Genomic DNA, 27,675 nt, shown 5'->3' on the forward strand with positions numbered 1-27,675 from the left:
TACTTTCCAAATTTATGTGAGTTTTATCTAAGGAATCCCTTGCTTCTTAGTAACATTTTATTGGGGTGTGTAAAACATCAGATTTCAGTAAACTAGAAAAGTAAAGCACATTTGAGAAGCCATGCAATACTGTATTCCAGTCTGCTTTCATTAAAGTATAAAAGATGTCTATAATAAAATTTATTTATACCAGTGGTTCTCAAAACTGACTGGTAATCAGAAAACCCTGGGGCTCTTTCAAAAACAATTAACAAAACAATTCTATTTTTAGACCCATGAATACATATTTTGGGGGAGGAAGAAGGAGGGTATAGATCTGTATTTTGAAAAGTTCCCCAGGTCTCCTTGGGAAATTATATGAACAATCATGTTTGGGAACAAATGAATCATGTTACCACTGGGAAGAAGTTTGTTATACATCCTAACCAAGAAACCTAAATGGTTCTTAAGCATCTGCTAGCAGAAACAGTTATAATTATGAATACCTAATGTCTGTTAGATTTTGCTGATCCCTCACCTACCTCAGGAAGAAACAAATCCAAAAAAGTAAGATACGGTCTTTTTTATTTGTGTTAATTAAAAAATGCTACTCCTAAAAATATACTAACTTTCCACACTTATAAAGGTGTTTCTTATTTTAAATTCCTCAATGAATGCTGAGAAGACAACATAGAAGCTTCTTCTCTTTCTTTCTTTCTTCCTTCAACTCTGTTTCTCTTCTTCCTTTTATCTTTCCTTTCTTTTCTTCTTTCCTCTGACTGGATTGTTTATAACACTTTAGAAAATTTCCCTGACTGGAAGAGGGCCAATCTGAATGAGCTTTTGTCTGTCTTGGGAGTAGAATGAAAGAAGATTCTGAGCATGGACCCTGACTTACAGAAAGACTCCCATCTCCTCCTCAGTGCCTCACTCTTCCCTCAGTATCCAGAATAGAGTGGGGTGGGGAAGTAGAAAAGGAAGGAAATAAGAAGGTGGTAGAAAACTGAGGCAACCCTAGTAATTGTTTTTCTCTAAGTAAATTACAGGAAGTATACATTTTCTTTAACCTTAATGTCCACTACTGTGTGGACAGCCTCTGGGAAAACATCTGTTGCATTAGATACTTTATGGTGAATATTATAATAAAATCAACAAAATATGATTTATGAGGTCTGCTAGTTGACATTTTAAATTTTTCATTATTATCATTTTTATATTTCTGTAATAGAGTTTGACCTACATTAGAATGATTCTTAACTTTTCTTCCTCATTAAATCCTTTTTTAAAAAGAGTGTTCTGTGTATGCCAATCTTGAAGCATAGAATTGATGCCAATTTTTAAGCTACTTGCTGTTTTTGGTTTTAGTCCTGCCTTTTTTAAGGGAAGAAAAGAAATAATATTAATTTGAGAGTGTATTATGAATTATGCCATTATCCTAACAGTAACTTTTATTGTAATCTCACCATGCTAAAAAGTATCCAAAATATTTTGAGATGGGAAGGGATTTGAGTTTGGTTTCTAATGTTTATCTTTTGGTAATCCCTACCAAATTTTCGTAGTAATAGTAGAAAGAAGGAAAGTGAATATTGGATATTATTTCCTTTACTTAAAAGCTTTTGATGGATACTATTTGAATTGGTTTAATATGCTGAAGTGTATGTAATGGAAAAACATTATTATTTTCTAAATTGAATAAAATGGATTTAATAAATACTGAAAGCAGAATTAACTAAGCAAAAATATGTATGTTTTGCTTAGAAAATGGATGGCAGTTGCTTAAGAAAAAAGGTTTTTTTACTAATTTAAAAATATACGGATTGTCTGGGGAAAAGAAACTTTTTTTTGTATTTTACTTGTACAGTCTCACATATAACCACTGTTGTTCTCATGACACTCTCCTATATTGATGTGATCTTTATATGGTTTGTACCTTTTTTATCTCTTATTCCATTATTTCTTAAATTCTATTTTATTCACCAGTTTCCCAAATAAAGCTATCAGGGTTGACATCAGCTATTCCCAGGAAAATAAAAAGGTTATTACTGCTGAACACTGGAATAATTTGATTATGTAGATTGAAGAAAAGTCAATCTGTTATAATTGCTGTAAAGAAGCCATTTAATTTTGTGCCTGTTTGCATTAGTCTTTTTTTAACTAGATATGCAGATTAGTGGGATGAAAATATATATTCTTTATTTGAATTGTGATTGCCAACTGAAAGATGAATATGAGGGCAGAAAATGAATCTAAATCTTTGGTTTAAATGATAAAGTCTTTACACATTGTAGAGAATTAAATAAGCATTTGGTCATACTTTTATTTATCTTCAGGATCTTTTGCTCTCTGATAAAAGTAGAAAGCTTTAGGGAATAGATTGTGTAGAAAGTAAATCCGACTTCAAGATTCAGTTCCTTTTTGATAATTTATTGTTTTAAATCCTAAATATCTGAAGCAGTAATGCCATGACTCACCAAACATATCTTTGTGAAATGATTTCCAGAGATTGGGAGAAAAAAATACTAATAGTTGATTTTGCTTTAAGTGTTTTTTATTTCTCACAACATTCCAAATGTTTGTTTTAGGAGATACAAGAGTTTATCATTTTTTCTTTTAATTGCTAAGAAGACTTGTTACAACTTTCAAAAAAAGTCCTCATGGAACCTGATAAATAAGAAGTTCAATGTCTTATTTCATTACGAACTATCTAAATATTTTTGTCAGATTCAGAATATGTAACTGAATGTATGTAATTCTTTTTTGTAGCAGCCAAGAATAATTTAAGTTTCACAACTAATACTGATATGCCTTTATCATATTTTTGTTAACCAGCCAAATCTGTATTCCCATGATCATCCTTAATGTTTGTGCTAGTAGAGGACTATAGTGGTGCAAACTGAACCAAAATAGCAACTAATAAGAAGGAATAAATGAGGCCGGGCACAGTGGCTCAAGCCTGTAATTCCAGCACTTTGGGAAACTGAGGTGGGAGGATCACTTGAGGCCAGGAGTTTGAGACCAGCCTGCCCAACATGGTGAAACCCCGTCTACACTAAAAATACAATAATTAGGCAGGCATGGTGGTGCACACCTGTAATCCCAGCTGCTGAAGAGGCTGAGGCAGGAGAATCACTTGAACCCGGGAGGTATAAGTTGCAGTGAGCAGAGATTGCACCACCACATTCCAGCCTGGGCAACAGAGCAAGACTCTGTCTAAAAAAAAAAAAAAAAAAAAAAAAAGAATGACTAATTGATATAGAGACTTACATGGGTATTTGCATTTAAAAATAGTTTTATATTCTGAACAGAATAAAATAGTTATACCTTTCCCAACTAACAAATTAGCCTTGCAACTTCAGAGTTCAATAAGAGTCCCTGTTTATTACCAATATTCTTATTTCCTCAAAGTTTTTTGTTTTGTAAAGGATTGAGACCTTCTAATTCTACATCTTTTACATTTTACTGGATTTTTGAGATCTGACAACTGATTTTCCCTTTACTAGTAGAAAGCATGAAATGTCATTGATAGCAAAACAAATTCTAAGATCCCTTATGGAGATCTCACTGTTCTTACTGGTAGGGAAAGCCCAATTATCATGTAGACTTTACATTCTCCATCAGAGTATCTACTGTGTTAAAACAGGTTCCTAATCATCTCAGAATAGAGAAAACCATTTATTTTATCCAGTACGTGATTGTCCTTTATGCATTAAATTCATGCTTTTACATACTTGTGTTTCCTTTTCATTTTGTCCTTCCAAATCATTATTTTAGGAATATAGAGAAAAGGGTTGGCCAGGTGCAGTGACTCACACCTGTAATCCCAGCACTTTGGGAGGTCGAGGTGGGTGGATCACTTGAGGCTAGGATTTCAAGACCAGCCTAACCAACATGCAACACCCTGTCTCTACTAAAAATACAAAAAGTATCCTGGCATATTGGCGCATGCTTATAATCCCAGCTACTGAGATGGCTGAGACATGAGAATCGCTTGAACCCAGGAGGCAGAGATTGCAGTGAGCCGAGATCGTGGCACTGCACTCCAGCCTGGGTGACAGAGTGTGAAACCCTGTCTCAAAAAAAAGAGAAAAGGATCATTTTTCAAGAGTAATAACTTCGGGATGGTTGTGGGTTCTGGCTTTTGGTTTTTTGTTAGTCTTTGTTTAAATGCCATATTAACTCCAAACTCACACATCTAATGTAACTAATGGTAGTGGGAGTGGGGAAGGTTTTGGGGTGGGGGATAATATTAGTAAATTGTTTAAAGGTATATTTATCCTATCAAATGAAATCTATCAAAAGCATAGGTAACTTAGAAGCTTTTATATATCCTATGTATTTTAGATACAGAGATTTGCATCAACCAGAGTTACTAAGAATGAAACTGTTGGCTCTGAATAGGTGTGAATAAATCCTTAGGAAGAGATTTCCTACCTGCCCTTTAGGTGCCATGTTTCTTACTGACAGCTGTCAATATTTTTTAAAAATGAGCATGAGATTTTGGTTCTTTGCATGAATTGCATTTGAATTATGCAATTTTGGCGGGTTTTCTTTGTGGGTTTTTTTTTTTTTTTTTTTGAGACAGGGTCTTGGTCTGTCACCTAGGCTGTAGTGCAGTGCAGCCATGGCTCATTGCAGCCTTGACCACCCAGGTTCAAGTGATTCTTCCATTACAGCCTCTCAAGTAGCTGGAATCACAGGCATGCACCACTGCACTCGGCTGATTTTTTTTATTTTTTGTAAAGATGAGTTTTGCTATGCTGCCCAAGCTGTTGTCAAACCCCCGGACTCTCAAACCCCCGGACTCTCAAACCCCCACCTCCACCTCGCAAAGTGCTGGGATTACAAGTGTGAGTTACCACACCTGGCTGGCTCAGTTTTGTCTTATTATGCTTAACTAAATTATACAAGTTATATATCAGGAGAGTTAAATCAAAATAACCACACACTTTCTTCTCAAATAAATAAATAAATAAACAAACAACTAATGTCTGACCAAGCAGAAACATCTTCAGCATTTAGACCCTCTTACTGTAGTTACATTTTATTCAGGAAACCCAATGTCTTTTTTTTTTTTTAATCCCTGCATCATCTGTGCTTCAGAGTATTACATTTTCCCCCACTAATAGAGAACTTTTAGAAAATAAATAATAGAGAAAATTGGCCTGTAATTCTATCTCCTGAACAGAACCATAGTTGATGTTTGTCCTTCCAGTCAACTTACATTTTTTTTAAAAATAGTTTTACAGTGTAGGTATATTTTTTGTATCTAACTTTATACATGTAACTATAGCATTTCCTAACCTTCATAATTTTAGTAGAATGTAAATATATTATGAGTTACTATTTGTTAAACATTTAGGCAGCTTCTAATTTTTCTCATTTCTAAGTTTGTAATATTTGGGGGCCTGTTGTTTTCCCCCCTTTATCTTGTTATATTTGTGATATAAAATCTTACAAGTTGGAAAAAAAAACACTAGATTAAAGGATTTAATTTTTTCAGCTCTAGATATCTATTGTTATTTTACTTTCCAAAAAATTAAACTTCCAGTTTATCTTACTATGCTAGCATTGGTTGTAGGGAAGGGAGAGAAGGGGGTGACATAAAGAGAGAGAATTCGTGTGTATATATTGATACTTGCATGTAGCTCAGGCTTTGGGGTCAGATCTGGGTATAAACCCTGGTTCTGTCACTAACTGTGAGACCTTGGGCATATTCCTTATCCTGTCTTGAGTCTACTTTCTCATTTCTGAAATAAGGTAATACCACTATTTAAAATACCTCAAAGAGTTGTTAGGAAATAAATGAGATTATTCATATGGAACATTTGCACATATTAAGCTTTCAATAAATGGTAACTACTACTAATAATAAACTAATGGCTAAAAATTGGGAAATTAAAATTGTAACCTCTGCCCCATCCTCCTATTTTGCATTGTATTTTGCTCACATTATTCAAATGTATTTCCGATGTTTCTAGTCAGAAGAAACAGCATGTGCAAAGGCTTGAGAATTTGAAAAAATGTAATGTTGTTTGCAGGCTGCTAGGATGTGACTGGACTGGTGAGAGATAAAGCTGGAAACGGATTAGAGAGAGAGATTTTTAGGGATCATTCAAGACTATGTTAAGCACTTTGAACCTTACCTGTGCAACTCTGAAGAACTTTAAACAGAGTAATTGACATCAATTTTTGATGTGTGATTTTTTTTAGTTTAATTTTTTAAAAAACAAAAATATCACAGCTTGCCAGTAGTAAAAATGAAAGGAAACAAAACAAAACAAAAATAGTGCAGACAGTGCATAAGGTAGACTGCAGTAGAGAGGGACTGCTTACAGGATTTTTACTTTGCTCCAAGAATCTGGGATATATGTTTGAGTTAACAGGATCTACACTCATTAGAGGGATGAGAACTGTAGGTTTATAGCCATTAATTAGCTTCTTTGATTTTAGGTAAGTCAGTTAACATGCCTGAGTCTCATTTTCATCTTCTCTAATTTGAAGGCGTTGTATACTAGATTGCTATTGCTCAGTGGCCATTTGTAAGACCATTTATGCTTACAGTAAGACTACAATGTATATACGTTAATAAGTTAAACCTAATTTTACCCCATGCATACCAAATTCACCAAAATACTAACTGTCTGAGAACTCTGGTTTTCATTATTAACCTCTTAATTCAGCTCTTGGACTGATTTACAAATGGAATAATTACCTCCAATTCTAGGATGTTACTTAACCCCTAAGGAAAGAACCCCTCTGCCAGTTGAGCATAACTCACCTCAGAATAGAAACTTTCTTGATATTGAGAAGATAGGACAAAAAGTTTCCTAAAGGAAATTTTCTAAGAGATACTGAATTTTGTGTGACTATTTTTAGGAATCCTTATTGAGCAAATTGCATTAGCCCTTAAGGACTATGGTTCTGACATATGAATATTTTACAAATAGCAGTGATAAGGAAAAAAAATTTATTTGTAAAAAATCTCACTAAAATATATTTCGAACCTCTTGTTTTCATGCTCTTATTTCACTCTTACTGTACTGTTTCTCTAATTACTATTTTTTTTTAAGATTTTTATTCTTTGAGATGAGTCCATGTTGCCCAGGCTGCTGTTGAGCTCCTGTGCTCAAGCAATCCTCATTCCTCAGCTACCCAAGTAGCTGGGATTACAAATGTGTGCCACCATGCTCAGCTTGCATTCTTTTTTACATTAACTTTGGCAACTTTACATTGTCAGCAAGTGTTCAGATAGACTTTTGCTGCCACAGGTTAATAGAATGTTATTACATTTTAGTTTATATTGCATCTTAATAATATCTGTCACATTCCTTTAGTAAAGAGTTTCTGTTCTAATCAGTTACTATTTTGAAAGATTATAGATTTAAAAAACGGTAGACTAATGCTTTCTTTTTTTTTCTTTGGAACATTGCTCTGAAGTTTTTATTGGACAAACATAACCTACATGTAAAATGAAAGAATCAGTGCAGAGGCACTCACATTTCCTAATATATAACTGTAGTTTTTAGTGTTTGCATGAATTAGCACACTTCTCACTGCTCTATTAATAATGATATACTAATATTAATAATGATATACTAAAATGAATAAATAGAATGGATAGTAATTCTCACACTTCAAACTAGTGATGAGTTAGTTGATGTGGTTTATCTTCTGGAACTAAACCATTTTTTCTTAAGCCCCTTCTTGAATCACATGTGGACATTAGATTAGCGTTACCTCATTTGATTACTCATTATAGTCCTTTAGGGCTCTTTGATTTCTCTAGTAAAAATTTTTAACTTGAGATTCATGGAACACCTACTCCACAAGGATCTTCAGGACATTTTTTACCAATTGAAATCATATGAAAAACTTTTTCATTTCCGTGTGGGTATTTTACTAGGAAGAGAGTTTATAGCTTTTAGAAGATTCCTAAAAGGGGTTAAATGTTAACGATTAAAAATCAGTGCTCAAAAAATGTCTATAATCTGACAAGTTGTCCTGATAAGACTGAAAATTAAATTGTACTAGGTGTACTAATTACTAAAAGTTACAAATATTAAAAAATAAATAAAGTTACAAATGTTAGTTGCCTGTTCTCACTTAGAAGTTTGCTAATTTTTAGTTTGGTAGACTTAAAATGAAAGAAAGAAAAAGCCACACAATTGTTTAGGTGCTCTTTATTTTACTGCTTTAATTCTTCTTGTCTACTACTTTCAGTCTAGATTCCTGTTGTCTATTATTTTATAATTAAAAAGTGAGGAAGAGAGAGTCTGTAACCTTAAGCAAGTAACTTTACCTCTCTTGTTTCCTTATCTCTTAGAGGAAAATAATACCAGACTTCCTCACAAAGTTGTAAAACTCAAGTGAGATTTTTGGCAGTAGACAAACTTTAATTTACATAACATCACATTTATACAATGTACATCTATTGTATGTAGAACAGATCAGTTGTAGTGAAGAATTCCCCATGTATCTGCTAATGCATAATTAAAAGAGAATGACTTCATAAACACATTAATCTGCACATAATGTCACAAATAATATCACAAATGACCTCACAGGTAAATAAGATTATAAAGACATCTTTTTTTCCCCATCTAAGACTATTAGATCTGTTTATGAAAAGAAAGTTTGAATTGGGCTTATGTATGTCAGCTAGGTATATTTATACATATATTTTATGAGCTTATGCCAAGATTATTAATTTCCACCTTCGAACAAATATAAAACATGTTCACCTTTTAACGTGAGCTTTTTAGAAAGCATTGTTTGGGTAAAATATCTCTAATTTGAAATAAAAGGACTATATCCATAATTTGTGTATGATTTCACAGTCTGTTAAAAATGAGTATGCCTGGTGCTTGATTCTGAGTGTGGTTATAGAGACTTCAAAAAAAAGAATGTGCTGGCCACAGTGGCTCACACCTGTAATCCCAGCAGTTCGGGGGGCTGAGGTGAGAGGATTGTTTGAGTCCAGCAGTTTAAGAACAGTCTGGGCAACATAGTGAAACCCCCATTTCTAAGAAAATTTTAAAAATTAGTCAGGCATGGTGGCACACACCTGTAGTCCCAGTAACTTGGAAGGCTGAGGTACGAGAATCCCGTGAGCCCAGGAGTTTGAGGCTACAGTGAGCTATGATTGCTCCTCCGTATTCTGAGTGATAGAATGAGACCCCATCTTTTAAAACTTTAAAAATAAATAGATAAATAAGAAAAGTAAAAGAATATGAAATAAAATTTGTATGTGATATAGGTAAAAAGAAAAATATGTTGAGCTATTTAATTATACATTTGCTAGTTTTATTTTTTATATTTGCTCTTTTTATTAATGAAAAATTCCTGTAGTATACAACCATTGTATTACTTATTACTCTGCATTACCACATAAGTTTTTTGTTGTAGTAATCTTGAAAACAAGAGCCTTACATGGAAAACTTAGTAGGTCAGTTGTTAAGAAAATAGAGTGACTACATTTTTGAGTGGGCAGTTACACACATGGGTGCTTTTCAGTCAGATTCTTTTTTCTGTTTTGTTTTAGTGCATAAGGTTCAGTTTTCATCCTTCTCAAAATAAATGGGCAAACAGTTTTACTGCACCATTTGTTAATTAGATGTTTTTACCTCATTATGAAGGCTGTGTATAAAAACAAAACACCTTCATCCTAAATCTTTTAAAATTTAGAAGGCATGTTTCTTATGTAGACTATAAGTTAATAACTGGCACTTTTTAAGTGTTTTCCTCCTCATATTCTGAAGTGATTGAAATGTAGTATTTCAAATAAGAAGAAGAGTTTTTCTCATTTATTTCTGTAAAATATACCAGAATTCTGACCTGAGACTTCCCAGATTCTTCCCATCAAAGATGCCTCCTGAATAGAATATTCCAACTGACACGGAATTCTAGGCAATATGTTTTGTGTGTATTTGTTTTTAATAGAGTAGATGGCATATTTAATTGAGTGAATGGATTCCAATCATTTGAATATGAGGTCCTAGGGATAAGAAATTACTTTATTAAATTGACCTGTTCTCTCTCCCCATCCAATTACAGTATATAATGTATATATATTTTTATTTGATATGTTATTTAGAGTAACAGTCTTACCTTATAAAATAACATGATTCACTAGGATAAGTCTGTACTCATAGTTTTTAGGAAAATAGAAGTATTTGTTTCTGTTCTTCCTCCCAAATATGCAAGTGTTTAATGTATACCTATATGTGCACATAACTTAAATTTTTGAAAAACCATATGAATTCATTCATTGAAAGTAGTAGTATTCAATGTCGCCAGAGTACTTTTTTTTTTTTTTTTGAGACAGATTCTCGCTCTGTTGCCCAGTGGCACAATCTGGGCTTACTGAAACCTCCGCCTCCCGGGTTCAAGTGATTCTCCTGCCTCAGATTATAGGTGCCCGCCACCACGCCTGGCTAATTTTTTGTATTTTTAGTAGAGTCAGGATTTCACCATGTTAGCCAGGATGGTCTCCATCTCCTGACCTCGTGATCTGCCCGCCTCGGCCTCCCAAAGTGCTGGGATTACAGGCGTGAGCCACTGCGCCTGGCCCCAGAGTACATAATTTCTTAACACTTTATTTTATTTCCTTGTCCTCCTCCATTTCTTTTCTCTTTGAAAATGATTTAGATAGTTTGGAGGTTCACATTTAGGCAGAAAGAGTGACGGATAACTGCTCTTCACTCTAGTTTCATTTGTTAAGACTACTTTTGAGAGAAAAATTAACATCAGCCATGCAAGAGGAACTCTTAATAGTTATTAGTGTAGCATTTGAGATAAAATGTTAATGAAGAAAGAGCATGTAACAAATTTTTTGGTGTTTATGCCTTCCCTTGATTATTACTACCAGTTTTCACTACTCCCAGTAAAGCACATCCAGAAGAAATGTACTTAAGATATACTAGCCCTGTAATTTTTAATTTCATCCAGTTGTAATTTTTTATAACTTCTGTTGATATTTTGTTTGACCTTTGGGTTATTTATTTGGCACATAATAATTGTATATATTTATGGAGTTCACAGGGCTGTTGCAATACATATATATGATCAGATCAGAGCAATTAGCATATCCATATTTCTCATCTCAGAATAAATATTATTTCTTTGTGTTGGAAACAGTCGATATTCTCCTTCTAGCTATTTGAAACTATATATTATTGTTAACTATAGTCATCCTACAGTGCTGTACAACACTAAAACTTACTCCTTCTATCTAGCTGTAATTTTGTATCTTTTAACAAATCTCCCCATCCCCCTAGCCTTTGCATTATTTAGAAGTGTGTTGTTTAATATCCAAATTTGAGGGTTCTCCAAGTATCTGCATTTTAAGTTTAATGTTTGTTTCATAGTCTCAAATATAGTCTAGCTTGGTAAATGTTTCATGTGCACTTGACAATAATGTGATTTTATTAGTTAGATTGTTCTATAAATGTCAGGTCAAGTTGGTTCATAGTGATTTGCATTTTTCTATTTCTGCCTAATTTTCTTTCTGATTGATGTATCAACGAGAGTGGCAGTATTGAAATTTCCAACCATTAGTTGTTCAGTTAATTATTTCTCCTTACAAATGTCAGTTTTTGCTTTTTTGGTGTATGCTCTGTTGTTTGGCATACATACATTTATATTTTTATAGCTTCTTGATGTGTATCGACTCTTTTATCATTATGAAATATCCCTTTTTTTCTCTGATAATGTTTTTGATCATAAAGTCTGTTTTGTCTGACATTAACATAGCCATTCCAGCTTTTTTATAGTTATTGTTTATATGGTATATTGTCTTCCTACCTTTTAATTTCAACCTATTTTTGTCTTTGAATGTAAATTATGTGTCTTACAAGTGGAATTGTTGGATTTTTTTTGTTTCTTCAATCTGATAATTCCTGCCTTTTGATTGGGGTGTTTAGACCATTCCCATTTGATGTAAATAATGTTTTGTTTTGATTTACAGTGCCATTTTGCTATTTGTTTTCTATGAGTGCCTTTTTTATTTCTGTGGTCGTCTTTCATTACCTTCTGACTTCTTAATGTCCCATTGAAATTTAATTTAATTTTGTTTTGTTTTATTTCTTTAGTAGTTGCTGTAGGTATTACAATTTGCATCTTAATCACAATTTACATCAGGTTAATACTAATGTAATATTTAGTAAACTATAGAAACTTCGGTTTAATACCACTGCCTTCCTTGCTGCCTGTTTGGTGCTATTTTTCATATGTATGACAGCTACTAAAAATCCTTACTGGTTTTCTCCCTACTTGTTCTGCCATGAAAGAGACAGAGAACTATGGAGTTCCTCAACTGTAATTGTGTTTTTTCTCTTTTTCCTTTGAAACATGCATTTTGCTTCATGTATTCAGTGCATTATTGCGCATATATTTTAGATCGTTATTTCTTCTTGAGGAAAAAAACCCTTTATTGTGAGGTAATATCCCCCTTTATTCCTGATATTTATTGTCTTGAAGTCTATTTTCTCTGAAATTAATATAGCTTCGAGCTATTTTTGCTTAGCATTTGCATTATATGTTTTTCTCCATGTTTTTACTTTTAATCTGTCTATCTCTTTATTTGTAAAGTAGGTTACTTATAGATAGCATATAGTTAGGCTTTGTTTTGCCGTTTAATGCATGTGTGATTATATTTGTATTAAAATATATCTTCATGCCTACTACATATTTTTCCGTTCATTTTCTGCCTTTTTTCAGATTTCATAGACTGTTCTTTATGATTTGTGTCACCTCTTTTGACTTATTATTGATACCTTTCTTCAGAATTTCTCAGTGATTGCCCTAGAGCTAACAATATGCCTTTGAAGTAATCTGAAGCTTTCTTAAGTAATATTGTACAGCTTCAAGGGTAGTATAAGAACCTTACAACAGTGTATCCTGAATTTCTTCATACTATCCTTTGTGCTATTATTTTTATGTATTTTATTTTTACATATGTTACAACACAGAGTAAAATGTTGCTACTTTTGTGTTAAGTAGTTATATTTTAGAGAAGTTAAAAATAAGAAAAAATGAATATTATTTTATCTTCAATGGTCTTCATTTATTTGTATAAATCCAAGATGCTGACCTGCATCACATTCCTCATAACTTCCCGTAACATTTTCTGTAGGGTAATTTGCGGACAGTGAATACCCTCAGTTTTTGTTTGAGAAAAATATTTATTCTTCCTTTTTGAAAGATATTTTTGCTAGGTATTGAACTCTGGATTGACAGGTTATACCATTGTCTTCTTGCTGACATAGTTTCTCAAGAGAAGTCTGATGTAATTCTTATCTCTGTTCCTCTGTATATAATATGTCTCCTTTTTTTCTCTCTTACTTAAAGATTTTATCTTTGATTTTTCAGCAGTTTCTATATGATATATTGAGATGTTGGTTCATCTTGCTTGGTGTTCTCTGAACTTCTTGAATGGGGATTTGGTCTCTGCTCTTAAGTTTGGGAAATTCTCAGTTGTTATTTCTTCAAATATTTCTTCTGCTACCTTTTCTCTTCACCTGGAATTCTAATTATTATGGGTGTCTTAGCCCATTTGATACTGTTTCATAGCTCTTAGATGCCTATTTTGTTTTGTTTTTACACTCCTTAGTTCTTTGTATTTTATTTTGGGTCCTTAGTTCTTTGTATTTTATTTTGGGTGATTTCATTTCTACATTCAGTCTCATATATTCTTTTTTTTTTTTTTTTGAGATGGAGTCTCACTCTGTTGCCCAGGCTGGAGTGCAATAGCGCAATCTTGGCTCACTGCAACCTCCACCTCCCAGGTTCAAGCAATTCTCCTGTCTCAGCCTCCCAAGTAGCCGGGACTACAGGCGCACACCAACACACCCAGTTAATTTTTGTATTTTTAGTAGAGACGGGGTTTCACCATATTGGTCAGACTGGTCTCAAACTCCTGACCTCAGGTGATCCACCTGCCTCAGCCTTCCAAAGTGCTGAGATTACAGGCCTGAGCCACCATGCCTGGCCCACGTATTCTTTCCTTAACTGTTTGAAGACTGCTGATCATAGCATCAAAAGCATTTTTTATTTCTGTTACTATGTTTGTATATTTCTAGGATTTCTCTTTGATTCTTTCTCATAATCTCTTCACTGAAATTACCTATTTGATCTTAAACATTTTCTGTCTTTTCCATCAACCCCTTTAACCATATTAATCATCGTTATTTTATTTTATACAGTTTTAACATTTGAACTGAGTGTCGTACCTGAGTCTGGTTTAATGATTGCTTTGTCTCCTCAGATTCTGTTTTTCCCTGAATGCCTGTAATTTTTGGAGTTGCTATAGAAATTCAAACAATGTAGTCTATTGCATTGACTTACTATCACATGGAAAATATTGGATTAAATTTCTAAAATTTTAAGCACAGTCCTATCCTTTGGCATTTCATAAATTTAAAGACTTTGGATCTTACAAATGCAAAACCAGTATGTATGTATCTAACCAGTGGTATGTGTCTAAGCACAAACTTAATCTTGTTTTTCCTTTAATATATATTGAATCCATCCTTATTTCCAACCCTGTGACTCTACCACCTGCCTTTAGTTCAAGCTCCTGCCATTTAGTTTAGTTTATGTCCTGCCATTACTTCTTAATAGTTCTAGACTTGTTTATCTCGTTGTTTAAAATCTGTTAGTGTTTCCCCAATGGTTACAGAATAAGATCTAAACTTTATGTGACATCTAACAACCTTCTTTATCAGGCCCCCACCTCCCTCTCCAGCTCAATCACTTACCACTTGCATAAGCACATTTTACACTCCAGCAACATGAACTGCCTGTAGGATCCTCAAACACCCAATGCTGGGTTTTTTGTTTGCTTGTTTTCATCTTTGTGCTGTAGATCTTGCTGCTCACTGTTCCCAAATATCCTTTCCTGCACTTCTGTTTGTTACATATGATAATGCCATTATACTGGAACTTTGCACAATGCTGAGTTTTGTAGCCACAAAAATATTAGAGTGTTCATTGGGTAGATAAATACCATTAGATTGATCTAGACTTACTTTTTTCCATTGTAGAAATTATGTATATCACATCTCTAATGGGGGTGTTTTTCAAAGTTATTTGAACATTTCCAGTGGTAGGGAGCTCCTGCTTTACAAGGCAACCATTATATTTTTCAAAAACTCTTAAGTCTTACAAAGTTATCTCATAAGAACAGCCCTAATTTCTTCTTTCCACCACTTTGTAAACAGTATATACTTTAAAATGTGTAACATTTAGCAACTTGTAGCTCTGCATGCAGTAAAATTCAACATTTTCTGAATTAATTTTTACTGTGTTATGCTGACTTCATGTATTTTATTTTCATGGGCTGGTTTAAAAATACGAGAATGGAAAGATGAAAGAAAAGATTAGTACCTGCAAACTATAGAAGTTTAGGTAGCAACCCAGTCCTGAGTTTCCCATTTCATCTTCTTTTATTTTAAATTCTCAATGTATTTCCATTTGCAAAGTTAACTCTTTTACTAAACTGTCATGAGCCATTTGTGTAATTCAAACTCCAGTACTGATTATAATATCTTTTAACCAAATACATTTCACTAAAAATTAGACTTGTAAAAGTGTTAAAAAAATAAGGCTTGGCCAGGTGGGGTGGTTCACGCCTGTAATCTCAGCACTTTGGAAGGCTGAGGCGGGCAGATCACCTGAGTTTGGGAGTTTGAGACCAGCCTGACCAACATGGAGAAACCCCATCTCTACTGAAAATACAAAATTACCCGGGTGTGGTGGCGCATGCCTGTAATCTCAGCTACTCGGGAGGCTGAGGCAAAAGAATTGCTTGAATCTGGGAGGCGGAGGTTGTGGTGAGCCAAGATCGTGCCATTGCACTCCAGCCTGGGCAACAAGAGCGAAACTCCGTCTCAAAAAAATAAATAAATAAGGCTTATGTGCAGTTATTCTCAATGAGCTAAAAAGCTTCCTGAGGCTAGAAATTCTTGTCATTTTTGGCTGGGAGCAGTGGCTTACACCTGTAGTTTCAGCATTTTGGGAGGTCAAGGCGGGCAGATCACCTGAGGTCAGGGATTTGAGACCAGCCTGGCCAACATGGTGAAACCCCGTCTCTACTAAAAAATACAAAAATTAGCTGGGCATGGCCATGGGCGCCTGTAATCCCAGCTACTCGGGAAGCTGAGGCAGGAGAATAGCTTGAACCCGGGAGGTGGCAGTTGCAGTGAGCCGAGATCACACCACTGCACTCCATTCTGGCAATACAGCCAGACTCTGTCTCAAAAAAAAAAAAAAAAAAAAAAAATTCTTGTATTTTTTATATTGCTGCTCTCTGGGCCTCAGATGGGATCTGTTAAGTAGGTATTCGGTAAATTCTTTCCTCCTCACTTCCCTCTCACTAGCCACCTGACCAAAAGCAGAAAAATACGTCTTGGTTTTCCCTCTGAGTTCAATATTTGTAGATAGTTTCAACATGTGTATTAGTATTTTTCAAAGTATGGTCTATTGATCACCTGCTTTAGAATTATTAGTTACTTGGGATAGGAATTAAAATTTTAAATATCTAAACCCTATACTTGTTATATTTAGACTTTCTGAAGGTGAGGACCAAGAACCACCTTTTGTATTTGTTGTTGTTGTTGTTGTTGTTATGGGTTACATAATTCTCTCCTTTTGTTTTGTTAAGTAGCCTAGAATTGCATGGGAGAAGCAAAGATCCCATCTCTGTCACATCCAGTCTTGGAGCCACCGGTGGAAATTTAGAAGTGCCATAGTGTTCCCATCTGGAAAGAAAATGCCAAAGTGTTTCCAACAGTCGCTGCCGCAGACCTATTCTTTCTTTACAGGAGTGATTAGGTACTGTCTCAAACCCTCCTGAGTGCCACATCAGGAGGCTCTCTATGGTCTGTTGGTCACTTTGGAAGATATAGAGACTAAATCCAAGGGAGACATTAGATAATAGGCCAGGGTTCTCATCCGTCTCCTCAGTAGCAAAAACAAAGGCTAGAACATTCTGGTAGTGCTCATGATTAACTGGAACATTACAGCTGGAGTCAAAGATCTGCCTCCTGAAAGGTACTGTGTTCTGATGTTTACAGCCAAATTCCATAAAACATTGACTGATTTATTACAATGGATACAACTCAGAAATAGCTCATGGGAAGAGATGCATAGGGCAGGGTATTGGAGAGTGGCGGGTGGAGTACACAGAATAGGTCTGTGCTGGTGACTCTTGGAAACACTTTGGCATTTTCTTCCCAGATGGGTACCCTCCTAGTACCTCAATGTTTTCACCAACCTGGAGGCCCTGGAACCTCCATTTTCAACAAACTCCCTTTGGGATTTATATATAATAAAATGCTATAAAATATCAGTTTTTGAGCTCTTTTCTGTTTGTATATTTGCTTAATAAGAATTTGCTAAATGAATAAATTTTATCTGATTAAGTTTTCAGGGACCCAAATGACCAAAATAAGAACTTACTTTAAGACTCAAAATATAACAAATGAGGTTAATTTAAATCAGGCAGTGAGTTTTTGGAGAATATGTTCTGTACAACAAAAAAAAAGTTACTACAAAATACCCTTCCAACTTTGACATATTAACATCCTTATTTCCTTCTGGCTTTATCAGTCTTTCTAAGTCATTTAAGTCTAAAACCCCAGAATCATTATTGTTGCATCTCTTTATTTTCCATCTAATTATTCATCAAATAGCAGTAATGCTTTCTTTGAAATGTCTTCTATATATCTTTGTTTTCGTTTCTGCTTTTCATCTCCTCATTTGTGTTCCTTCCCCTTCCCCTTCTCTCGATTTACTTCTAACAGCTTTATGTCCCCTTCAGTCGGCCTTTATGCACTACCAAATATTCATCTTTATACAGAGATAATCAATCAAACATTGCTTGTTACCTTTAGTTGACCCAGGTCTTTCAGAAAAGTTTTTTTCAAATTCAGCATTTGCGTGTACCTCTATCTGGTGTATTTTGGCCAACACTAAAAATAACGGGAAATTTTGATAAATATATTACCTGAACTTGTTAGTTATTTAATCTATTTCACTTCAGATATCTGTATCTAATTTTAAAATTATATTTACCCTTACTATTAAATATGATCCTTAAGAAAATTCAATACTATTGAATATTTACCCTTACTATTAAATATGATCCTTAAGAAAACTATAGGAAAAAGTACAATAGAAAAAAATACTCAAAGGTAACTCAGATTTCAAAATTTACTAGTATTTAGAAAATTAGCCTTTATAATAAGTATAGAACAATGTCGTTCCTATATCTACTTCTTAACTGCTCTATTTCCTGATCTCATGTGTTTGCACTTAGACTATTGTATCTAAACTATTACATTCAAGATTTTCAATAATCTAATATAATGCTATCCATCTAACTTTATTTCTGTTTTCTAACACAGTTCACCTACTTCATTAAGAAAGTTTCTTCATTGTCCCATACTATTCCCATTCCGGCTTCTAAACTCGTATTCATGTTGTTCTTCATATTGCCTTATCCTCTTATTTCTGCTTAACTAAGTTCTCATCATTTTTTAGCCCAATCACTGCTTCTCTTTCCCTCTTTTAACCATTTTATCTCCTTGGTTTCTGGTTTCTCACAGCTATTGATGAACCTATAGAATGCAGTCTACCAACTGATGTTCAAATTCATCTTGAATTGTTTGTTGTGCTTCATTAGTGTTGCCCCAGGTACATTCCTTGCTTCAACTTGGAGAGCAAAAAAATACAAACACCAGCAGCTACCAGAGTAAGAGCTACTTAGTTTTCTACGAAAGAGGAGTTAAAGATTGAGTGAGAATAAAATTTAAGTCTGCCTAACCCGGAGAGCCTACTTTTATCAATTTCATAAGATCATAAATATACTGACTAGAATAATACACTAGTATTATTACTACTAGTACACTGTGATACTGACAATACTAATATGATACTAATAGTACTATCATTGCTTGAGATAACTACCCTTTAACTGTAAAGAAATTAAGGTTATATAGTATTTTAGTAAAAGCAACTATCATTCATTTGTTTGGTGCCTATAGTGTGCCAGTTACTCTTTGGTTACATGCTGTAAGGGAGAAAAGATTTTTCTCACCTGTTGGCTTGATTCATGACGGAGACCTCTGTAAGTTTTACATGACATAGAAGTTTTACGTGACACAGAAGGCTTCAGAAATGAAGACCCAAAGAATGGGTAAACTTGTGTATGTTTATGCTTAGGTTTGATGAAGAAATGAATAGTCTCATGGAGAAGTATGATTGGAGGACAAAGGGGTATGATCTAATGGTAATAAACTGGGGGCAACTTAGCAAGACCTGTTTGTTGAGCTTCTTCTCTGTGTCTCTGTCTCCAGAGATAAGGGCATTCCTTTCCTCAGGTAAGGATAGGCACCTCTGGAATGAGAGTCTTATGACCTGCTTCAGTGGAAGGGCAGAGAATTCTTTTATGACCTGCTTCAGAGGAGAAGTGTGGGAGAAGGTCTTCCTGCTTCTGCTGTTTTTTCAAATACCAAGGTGACTACTTGGAGGTAGTGTATTCTGATCCCTAACAATGCTCTACTGTGTTTTCCTTGAATCTTCATACAGATTCTACCTAAGAGTATCTGCTTTATATTTGGAGAAATTGAATGTCTAAAAGGATTAAGCAGAACCAAAATTCAGATCCAGGTTTCCATGCCTTGAATGTATTGCTTTTTCTGTTAACATGGTATTCCCCCAAATAGTACTGAATTCTAGAATCAGCTTTACCAGAGTAGTCTGGAGGAAATTTGCGAATAGCTCTCTTAAATATGCACAGTTCTATGCTCAGAGGAGCTCTTCTCAGTATTAATCAGCAATCCAGTCATTTTTTCCCCTCATACTTGTCATTGTAAGCACATTTTTCTCAAGCTTTATTCAGAAGATCATCCAGAGATATTAACTGTTAACATGTGCTGCAAATTGAAAGTGTTTAGAGATAATATTTGAGTGCAGTGTGACAAGGATAATCAAGTTGTTTAGGGCCAGTTGGCGAGAAGACTTTGGAAAGCATTGAGAAAGGAATGATGAATGTATGTGTTCTTTTGTATCTAAATCCTTCTTCCCTTGTGTATGTTCTTTACAGCCTTTTCTCCCTGAATAAGGATCACTTTGACTTTGTATGCTAAGTGTGCCTTCTTAATGGTTCTTTTCCTGTTATCTGAATCCTGATTTTGTATTTATCTTATTTGAATGCATTGAAGTATATTTAAATGAGAATTTGATGTAGTTAGTTAATTGGAATATAAAAGACTGGTTAACAAAAGTCTTCTTAATAATGAAGCACACCAGAAATGGAAGCTGCTGGAACCAGCCATGTGGACAAATGAAAAAAAGCCTTTTGTCTACAGATTGCAGCAATCCTACATAAACATATGGAGGTCTCTGTCTGGCTTAGGACAGCTGGCTAAGTCTGATCGTTCCCCTCCATACAGCCTTTAAAACTGCCACTCTAAATGCTTGGTTTCCTTGCCGTTTTATTCAGTATCTGCTGGTTATGAGTACTGTATTTTTTAAATGGGCAACCAAGTAAAGTTACCTCTGTATCCATCTGAACTGGTTTTTGAGGTATCTTACGAGTTTTGAAAATAGGTGTTATTTGCTTATTTAAGGAACCTACAACCAGGAAGTAGAATGAATGTGGAAATATTATTCTTCTCTTGCCGAGCATGGTGGCTCACACCTGTAATCCCAGCACTTTGGGAGGTCGAGGCAGATGGATCACTGAATGTCAGGAGTTCAAGACCAGCCTGGCACCAACATAGTGAAATCCTGTCTCTACTGAAAACACAAAAATTAGCCAGGTGTGTTGGCAGGCGCCTGTAATCCCAGCTACTTGAGAGGCTGAGACAGGAGAATCACATGAACCTGGGAGGCGAAGGTTGCAGTGAGCTGCGATTGTGCCATTGCACTCTAGGCTAGGTGACGGTGCGAGACTCCATCTCAAAAAAAAAGAAAAAAATATTATTCTTCTAAGGGGCCACATTGGCTTAACGAATTCAGGGTTACCAGTGAAGGTCAATACTTTAGATATGAAGGAGCTAATCAGAGATAGCTTCCGTGAAGATTTTCTCATTAAGAAAGTGATTTCTCCAAAATCCAGTTTATGTAATTTTTTAAGGCTGTAACCAAAGTTCAGAAATAACCATTTGCAGAGGAAAGCTGCTGCTAAGTATTAACCTTCTTAGTACTGAATTCAAAATCTTGGTTTTTCCTGATGTGTGTTTTGCTGTTAAGTTGTGGGGAGAGGTTGCTCCCACCTACCTCCCCTAACTTCTACAACTTACAACAGCCACAGCTGGGTTTGTTTGTTTGTTTGTTTGTTTGTTTGTTTGTTTGTTTTTTGAGACTGAGTCTCACTGTGTCACCCAGGTTGGAGTGCAGTGGCATAATCTCAGCTCACTGCAACCCCTGCCTCCTGGGTTCAAGCAATTCTCATGCCTCAGCCTCCTGAGTAGCTGGAATTACAGGGGACCACCATGCCTGGCTAATTTTTGTATTTTTAGTAGAGATGAGGTTTCAACGGCGCGGTGGCTCACGCCAGTAGTCCCATCACTTTGGGAGGCTGAGGCGGGTGGATCACCTGAGGTCAGGAGTTCAATACCAGCCTGGGTTTATTTATAACTAATTGTATGAGGATCCTTGTTTGTGGTTCTGAAATCCCATATTTCTTACCCTGAGCAGTTTTTGCATTAGACAGTTGTCAAATGAGTAGCCATACTTTTCTAGGCCCTTTAGAAATCCACTGTTCTGTTCATTCTAATGAACGATTTTAAGATTTTGTAAGGAAGGATACTAGTGGAGAAGAAAGAAGAGATTTGGGATTAACTGATTTTGAAAGTGTTCCTTTGTGATGAAGAAATCCCAATTCCCCAGATCTCAAATTGGGATTTTGTGTATGGGGGGTGGGGGATTGGAAGGAGAGTGGGAATTTGGCCTGTCAATGCCATGTATATTGACTTTGGAACACTCTTTACCACTTCGGTTCTGTGGCCAAGCCTTTTCCTCTGTTGATATTACTTGAAATCATACTTATAGGGAGATATATAAAAGACCAAATTTTCCATGTAACAAGGCTTTTAGGAGCCTAGGTTTATGACATTTGAAATGTAATGTATATTTATAATGTATGAGAACTGAGGCTCTCTTGTACATAGTCAGTGACCACCCAAGACACCTTTCTTCTTTCTTCCATTTTGCTTTAATAAATTCAGGATGAAGCCCAGACACATATGTGATAAGCTTACTGGGTCAATATGATACAGATCAGCATTGGTATATTTCTCAGTTTTCACAAGTTGATTCCTGGCTTTGCTCTTTCTTAGCTGTGTGTATGAATTTGGACAAGTTATTAAGTCTAAGACTATGTTTACTCTTTGTAAATTGATGATAAAAATAGTACCTTCCTCATTGGGTTGCCATGCAGATTAAGTGAAGTAATCCATACTAAATTCTTAACTAAGTCACTGACGTATAGTGCTCAATAAATATGTGATAATGAAACAGGTTTTTAAGTGTGTGTGTGTGTGTGTGTATTGCAAACACAATTCAGACAGCTAATTCACTCAACCCCCTTGGATTTTTTATAGAATGCAGGGAAGGCTAACTAACATTTTAGTTTAAAGACCAAGACCTTTTATTGATAGATTGTAGTTTTGTGTTCATTCTTTCTTAGACATATTTATATATATTTTTACCAAGTCAACTCTGAAAGACCACATACTGAAAGAAAAGTCAGGGACAAAAAGAAACTATTAGGCTTACAAATGGCATTTAAAAACCTTTGAAGATGATATTGGAACCTATGTTTGAATATCTTTGTATGGACTCTCACTTGGTTCCAAAACGCAGCGTAGATTTATGTCTAGAATAAAGTAAAGAAACACTCCGGTCAAATAAGGGGATTCTCATGATGAATCAAACCCAGATAAGTGGCTGGGTGCGGTGGCTCACGCTTGTAATCCCAACACTTTAGGAGGCTGAGGCGGGTGGGTCACGAGGTCAGGAGTTCGAGACCAGCCTGACCAACATGATGAAACCCCCTCTCCAAATACAAAAATTAGCTGGGTTTGGTGGCACGCACCTGTAATCCCAGCTACTCAGGAGGCTGAAGCAGGAGGATCACTTGAACCTGGGAAGCGGAGGTTGCAGTGAGCCGAGACTGCGCCACTGCAGTCCAGCCTGGGCGACAGAGCGAGACTCCATCTCAAAAGCAAACAAACAAACAAACAAAAAAAAAAACCCCAGATAAGTGAAATGAATTTCTCTGAGCTCCAAAAACAAAAGAAATTTGAATTTTAAAAGATGTACTAGAAAGTGCTTTAAATAAAAGAATGATTCTGCGTGTCAGGAAATCAACAGTGGCCCAATAGGATGAAGTAACAAAATGTCAGCACGAGTGATGAAATTGGACAGTTGAATAGTATCACTTAACAAGGCGTTGAACAAAGAAAAATTTAAGAATCCCTGTATCTTATATCTGTATTTCTTCTCAAGGGCAAGGGAGAGGATGTTCATAAGGCAACTATAGATCATGCATCAAAAGAAGGGCAAATTTATTTGAAATTGTTCTGTGGCTGCAGGATCCTGAGTGAAAATCAGATTTGACTATACACAGAGTCCATGACCTCCTACATGAGGAGAGAAGCTATTTTAGTTTTCAGGATGCAATTGCAGTACAAATAGTAACAGCCCACCGTGAAGACAGAAAAAAAAAATGGAGCAAAAGCCCATTCTTTTATGTTTATAATCTTGGTATGAAAAAGAGCTTAAGGCAGGTATGGTCTTTTATTTTCAGTGACATGAAATCATCTTTGTATGAGTGCAAATTAACACTCTCTTTTCTGGCAATGAGAAAACAAGACATTTGTGTTCATAAAGAGAATGCCTTTGTCCAAATAAGACAAGAGGCTCTTATGGAGAGAATATTAAGGAATTAACAGATATAGTATAGATTGTGAGTTTTTTTGTGTGAAGCCTAGTTACCTCAAATTTTTATCCTTTATATTTATTTAAGGAAGGATATTTAAATTCAGCCATGTTTCTCACTGTTCTGTGCCCTCCAGGGAGCTGTATTTGCAGGTACTGTATGTTGTTCATAGTGATTTACCATTTCTATTTAATCAAATGCTTGTTAAAGGACTTAAATGGACATACAATTTAAACTTAGTGGGCACACTTTAAGAAGAAAATTCAGTGATTATAGGACAAATTGTTTAAGGCAGAACTGCTTATAACTTCGCTAGCCATCTCAGCTGCAGTTTCTGCTTTTAGAGGACAAATGTAAATAGTATTTCAGTGTACTTTACATTTTCTGTGTCACTAATAGTGTTCTACCACTTGAAAGGGAAACTAAACTTAAAAATCATCTTCTGGGCTTTTTTTTCCCCAGTAAAATTTTCAAGGAACTTACCTTCCTTTGTCATGAAGTTGTTTTAGGGGAGAAAACATTTCTGATTTTTGTTGGCTTTTTTTTGTTTTTGTTTTGTTTTTAGATCCTTATTTAGCAAGGTTGTGCTTTTAAACATCTAAGGGTAGAGGGTGGGATATGTGTCATTTATTACCTTCTGTCTTGGCGTAATGTTCTGATTGAGAGTGCTGGAGCCAAGTTGCCAGGTTTGCCTCCTATCACCATTAAGTATTAGCTGTAAGACTTTGGGAAAGTTATTTAACCTTTCTGTGCCTCAGTTTCCTCTTCTGTGAAATTAGATTAATAGTATCTTGCATGTAATATTCTGAAATAAAATTAGAAAATACATGGAAAATACTAAGAAAATAGTTGGCACAAGATAAATGATCAATCAGTAAATGTTGCTGTCATCTTTAACATTTTATATACTAATCCACATAACTGGACAACTGTACTTGTTTTTAGTTCATCAAATATTGTGCAATATGAAAATATATTCTCTGCATTTAAGTGATTTACAACCTAGTAAATAGAAATATTCATAAATAACTATAGTATGAACCCAAATGAAAGAAATCTTTATAAGATCATTACCCCTGAAATTATTGACCCTAGAGGGAAGACGTTACTTCTAACTTGGAGAATGATGGAATACTTTATGAAGATAGGGGCTTTTGAGCTGGGCTTCATAAAGATATAAAGGGTTTCAGAAGTCTAAAGACAAAGGGAAAGGAAGGTACCTGGACAAAAGACCATAAACAAACACATCTATTAAGTACCAACCAGGCAGTATACTAAGTGCTATCTTAATTTAAAATCATCATCATCAATCTTTTAAGGCATATATGCTTGAGTTCCTTTAAAAGTGAAATTGAGGCTCAGATTTGCCCAAGATTACACAGCTAAATAAGGGATACAGTTGGAATTAGAACCCAGGTCGGGCTGGCTGTAAAACGTACACCCTTTCTGCTATACTGCAGAAAGCTAGAGAACAGTGTAAACAAAGGCGCAGATGAGGGAAAGTGCAATAGATGTTTAAGAAACTTCTAATAAAGTGTCTAAGTAGGATGGTGGAGTAGGGACTTTATTGAGAGATGAGGCCAGAAAGTGTGCTAGATATTATAGTCTTGAATGCCATACTGAGAGAAAAAAAAAAAGTTTGGACCTTCTTCTGTAGGCATTAAATGCCTAAAGCCCACTGTGAAGATAATCCCATGAGAGTATTATCATAGCAGTGGGTATAGTGCATTGTAATGAGAGATTAAAAGTAGAGAGTCTACTCAGGTAGGTTATTAAATAATTTAATTATTCAGGGTTTTTTTTTTCTGTGTTCAGTTTCCTTCTGGGGAATAAGAATAACAGAAAACACCCACATGTAACATTCATGTTTTTCAAGATGTTAAGTTTGCCCTCACATATTTAAAAAAATGTTTATTTGACGATGTTTCATTATATTCACTTCAAACAATAAATCTTGAACTATGTTTGCGGATATAATCATTAACTTCTACCTTCTAGTACACAACTTAATTTTTTTTCTGCTTTTCCAAGAATTCACTTATTTAACTTAACACATGTGAATTGAAGAGTTTTGTTAAGAGATAGGATTAAAGGAGATGACTCTAGGTGCCCAGGGAGGGGGAGGTGCGGTGAGAGATGGCTGAAGGAATAGAACACTGGTGGGAAGCAAAGTTCTTTTCTACCCTCTTAGGTTCTCTGGCTAGGTCTGTGAAATAAACTGACAACTGATGGATTAACAGAAAAGGCATACAAATTTATTTGATATTCAAAGTTTTACATGAATCAGCTGCCAGGGGTGGGTTGGAATAGTGGGGGATATCTCGTAGAAAGAAAACTCCCAATGAAAAGGCTCGGTTTGGAGGTTTTTATACCATTTAGACAAGAAGACAAATTTAAAGGGAAGCGACAAGACAAAGGAAAGGGACTTTGAGCTTCTAGGAGTGATGAACAATAGGAAGGCAAATATTAATATATAAGAAACTAATGGTAGATAAGGGCTAGTTAGTGAGGTTTGTGCAGATTTTTTTCTCAGTACCATCTCATCTTTGGTAATAATAATAAGGTTGTTATCCCTTTCCTGGTACAGGAAGTAACTGGGGTACAGGGAATTCCTCTCTTTCACAAGAGGAATTTATTGTCTGTTTTCAGGCAGATAGAAGGAGAGCAGAAAGCTCTCCTCAGTTGCTTTCAGCTCAAAATAGTCTTTCCACCAGAGTAGCATATTTTGGGATGGCATATTCTGATCTACAACACCAAAGAAAAACTGCTCCTATCTATTTTTTGCATAAAGGCAGTCACTGACTTTTGTTATCCATAAATAAAATTCACAGATAAATGAATCTTACTTATTTTCTAACCCTGGTATGCTACAGTTTACATGCTTACCCCACCTCATATTTTCATCTCATTAACTAATACATAAGCTGCTTTCTCCACACAATTTGTCATCATTCCAAAACCATTTTTTTTTTCAAATTTATTCCATGTGCATGACCGTGTCCCTTTGCCTAACATATCCATCTTTTCTCCTGGGAAATTTCAAGTTTTATTCTTCCATTGTTCCATTTGTGACCTAATCTATGAAGCCTTTCTTACCTTTTCCAAGTAAAGGATCACTCTCTTCTTACTTCCTCAGTTGCCCCTTTGAGCTCTATAATATATTCTTTTTTTTTTTTTTTTTTTTTTTTTTTGAGACAGGGTCTCACTCTGTTACCCAGGCTGGAATGCAGTGGCCCAATTCAGGCCCATTGCAGCCTTGACCTCCCAGGCTCAGGTGATCCTCCCGCCTCAGCCTCCCAAAGTGCTGGGATTACAGGCATGAGCCACCACACCCAGCCTATTTCTTTCTGTTAAAAGTCCATTTCCCCTGTTGGCCTATGGTCTTAAGATCAGACATCATGTCTTATTCTCCTTTGAAATTCCAGGACCCAGCACAATTATCTGGCATGTGATATCTACCCTAATGGATGGATAATGATGGATGAATAAAGTGGCATGAAATTAATAAACTTCATGCCAAAGTCACTATTGTATAATGAAACGACTGTGATGATTGAAAGTTATTCTCTCTGTGAATCAATTTGGGAGCGTTTCTTTATGTCTTAGGGTTCTCCAAAGGGACAGAAGTAATAGGACATGTATAGTTAGATCTATGAGAGGGTTTTTATTTGGGGTATTAGCTCACATGATTACGGAGGGTGAGACGTCCCATGATATGCCAGGGAGGCCGGTAGCATGGCAGAATCTTA

General features: G+C 35.3%; 1 protein-coding gene and 1 non-coding gene across 9 annotated transcripts in view; both read left to right on the plus strand.

Annotated features, from left to right (window-relative positions):
• The window catches only part of COP1 (COP1 E3 ubiquitin ligase), a 277,806-nt gene that overhangs the window by 233,852 nt on the left and 16,279 nt on the right, over positions 1-27,675 (plus strand). The gene's annotated exons all lie outside the window — the stretch shown is intronic.
• Positions 20,291-20,433, plus strand: LOC112438490 (small Cajal body-specific RNA 3). The gene has a single exon (XR_003026909.3). It is a non-coding gene; the product is annotated as a small Cajal body-specific RNA 3 (non-coding RNA).

Source organism: Pan paniscus, chromosome 1, assembly GCF_029289425.2.
Source record: "Pan paniscus chromosome 1, NHGRI_mPanPan1-v2.0_pri, whole genome shotgun sequence".
In the NCBI taxonomy this organism is placed as follows: Eukaryota; Metazoa; Chordata; class Mammalia; order Primates; family Hominidae; genus Pan; species Pan paniscus.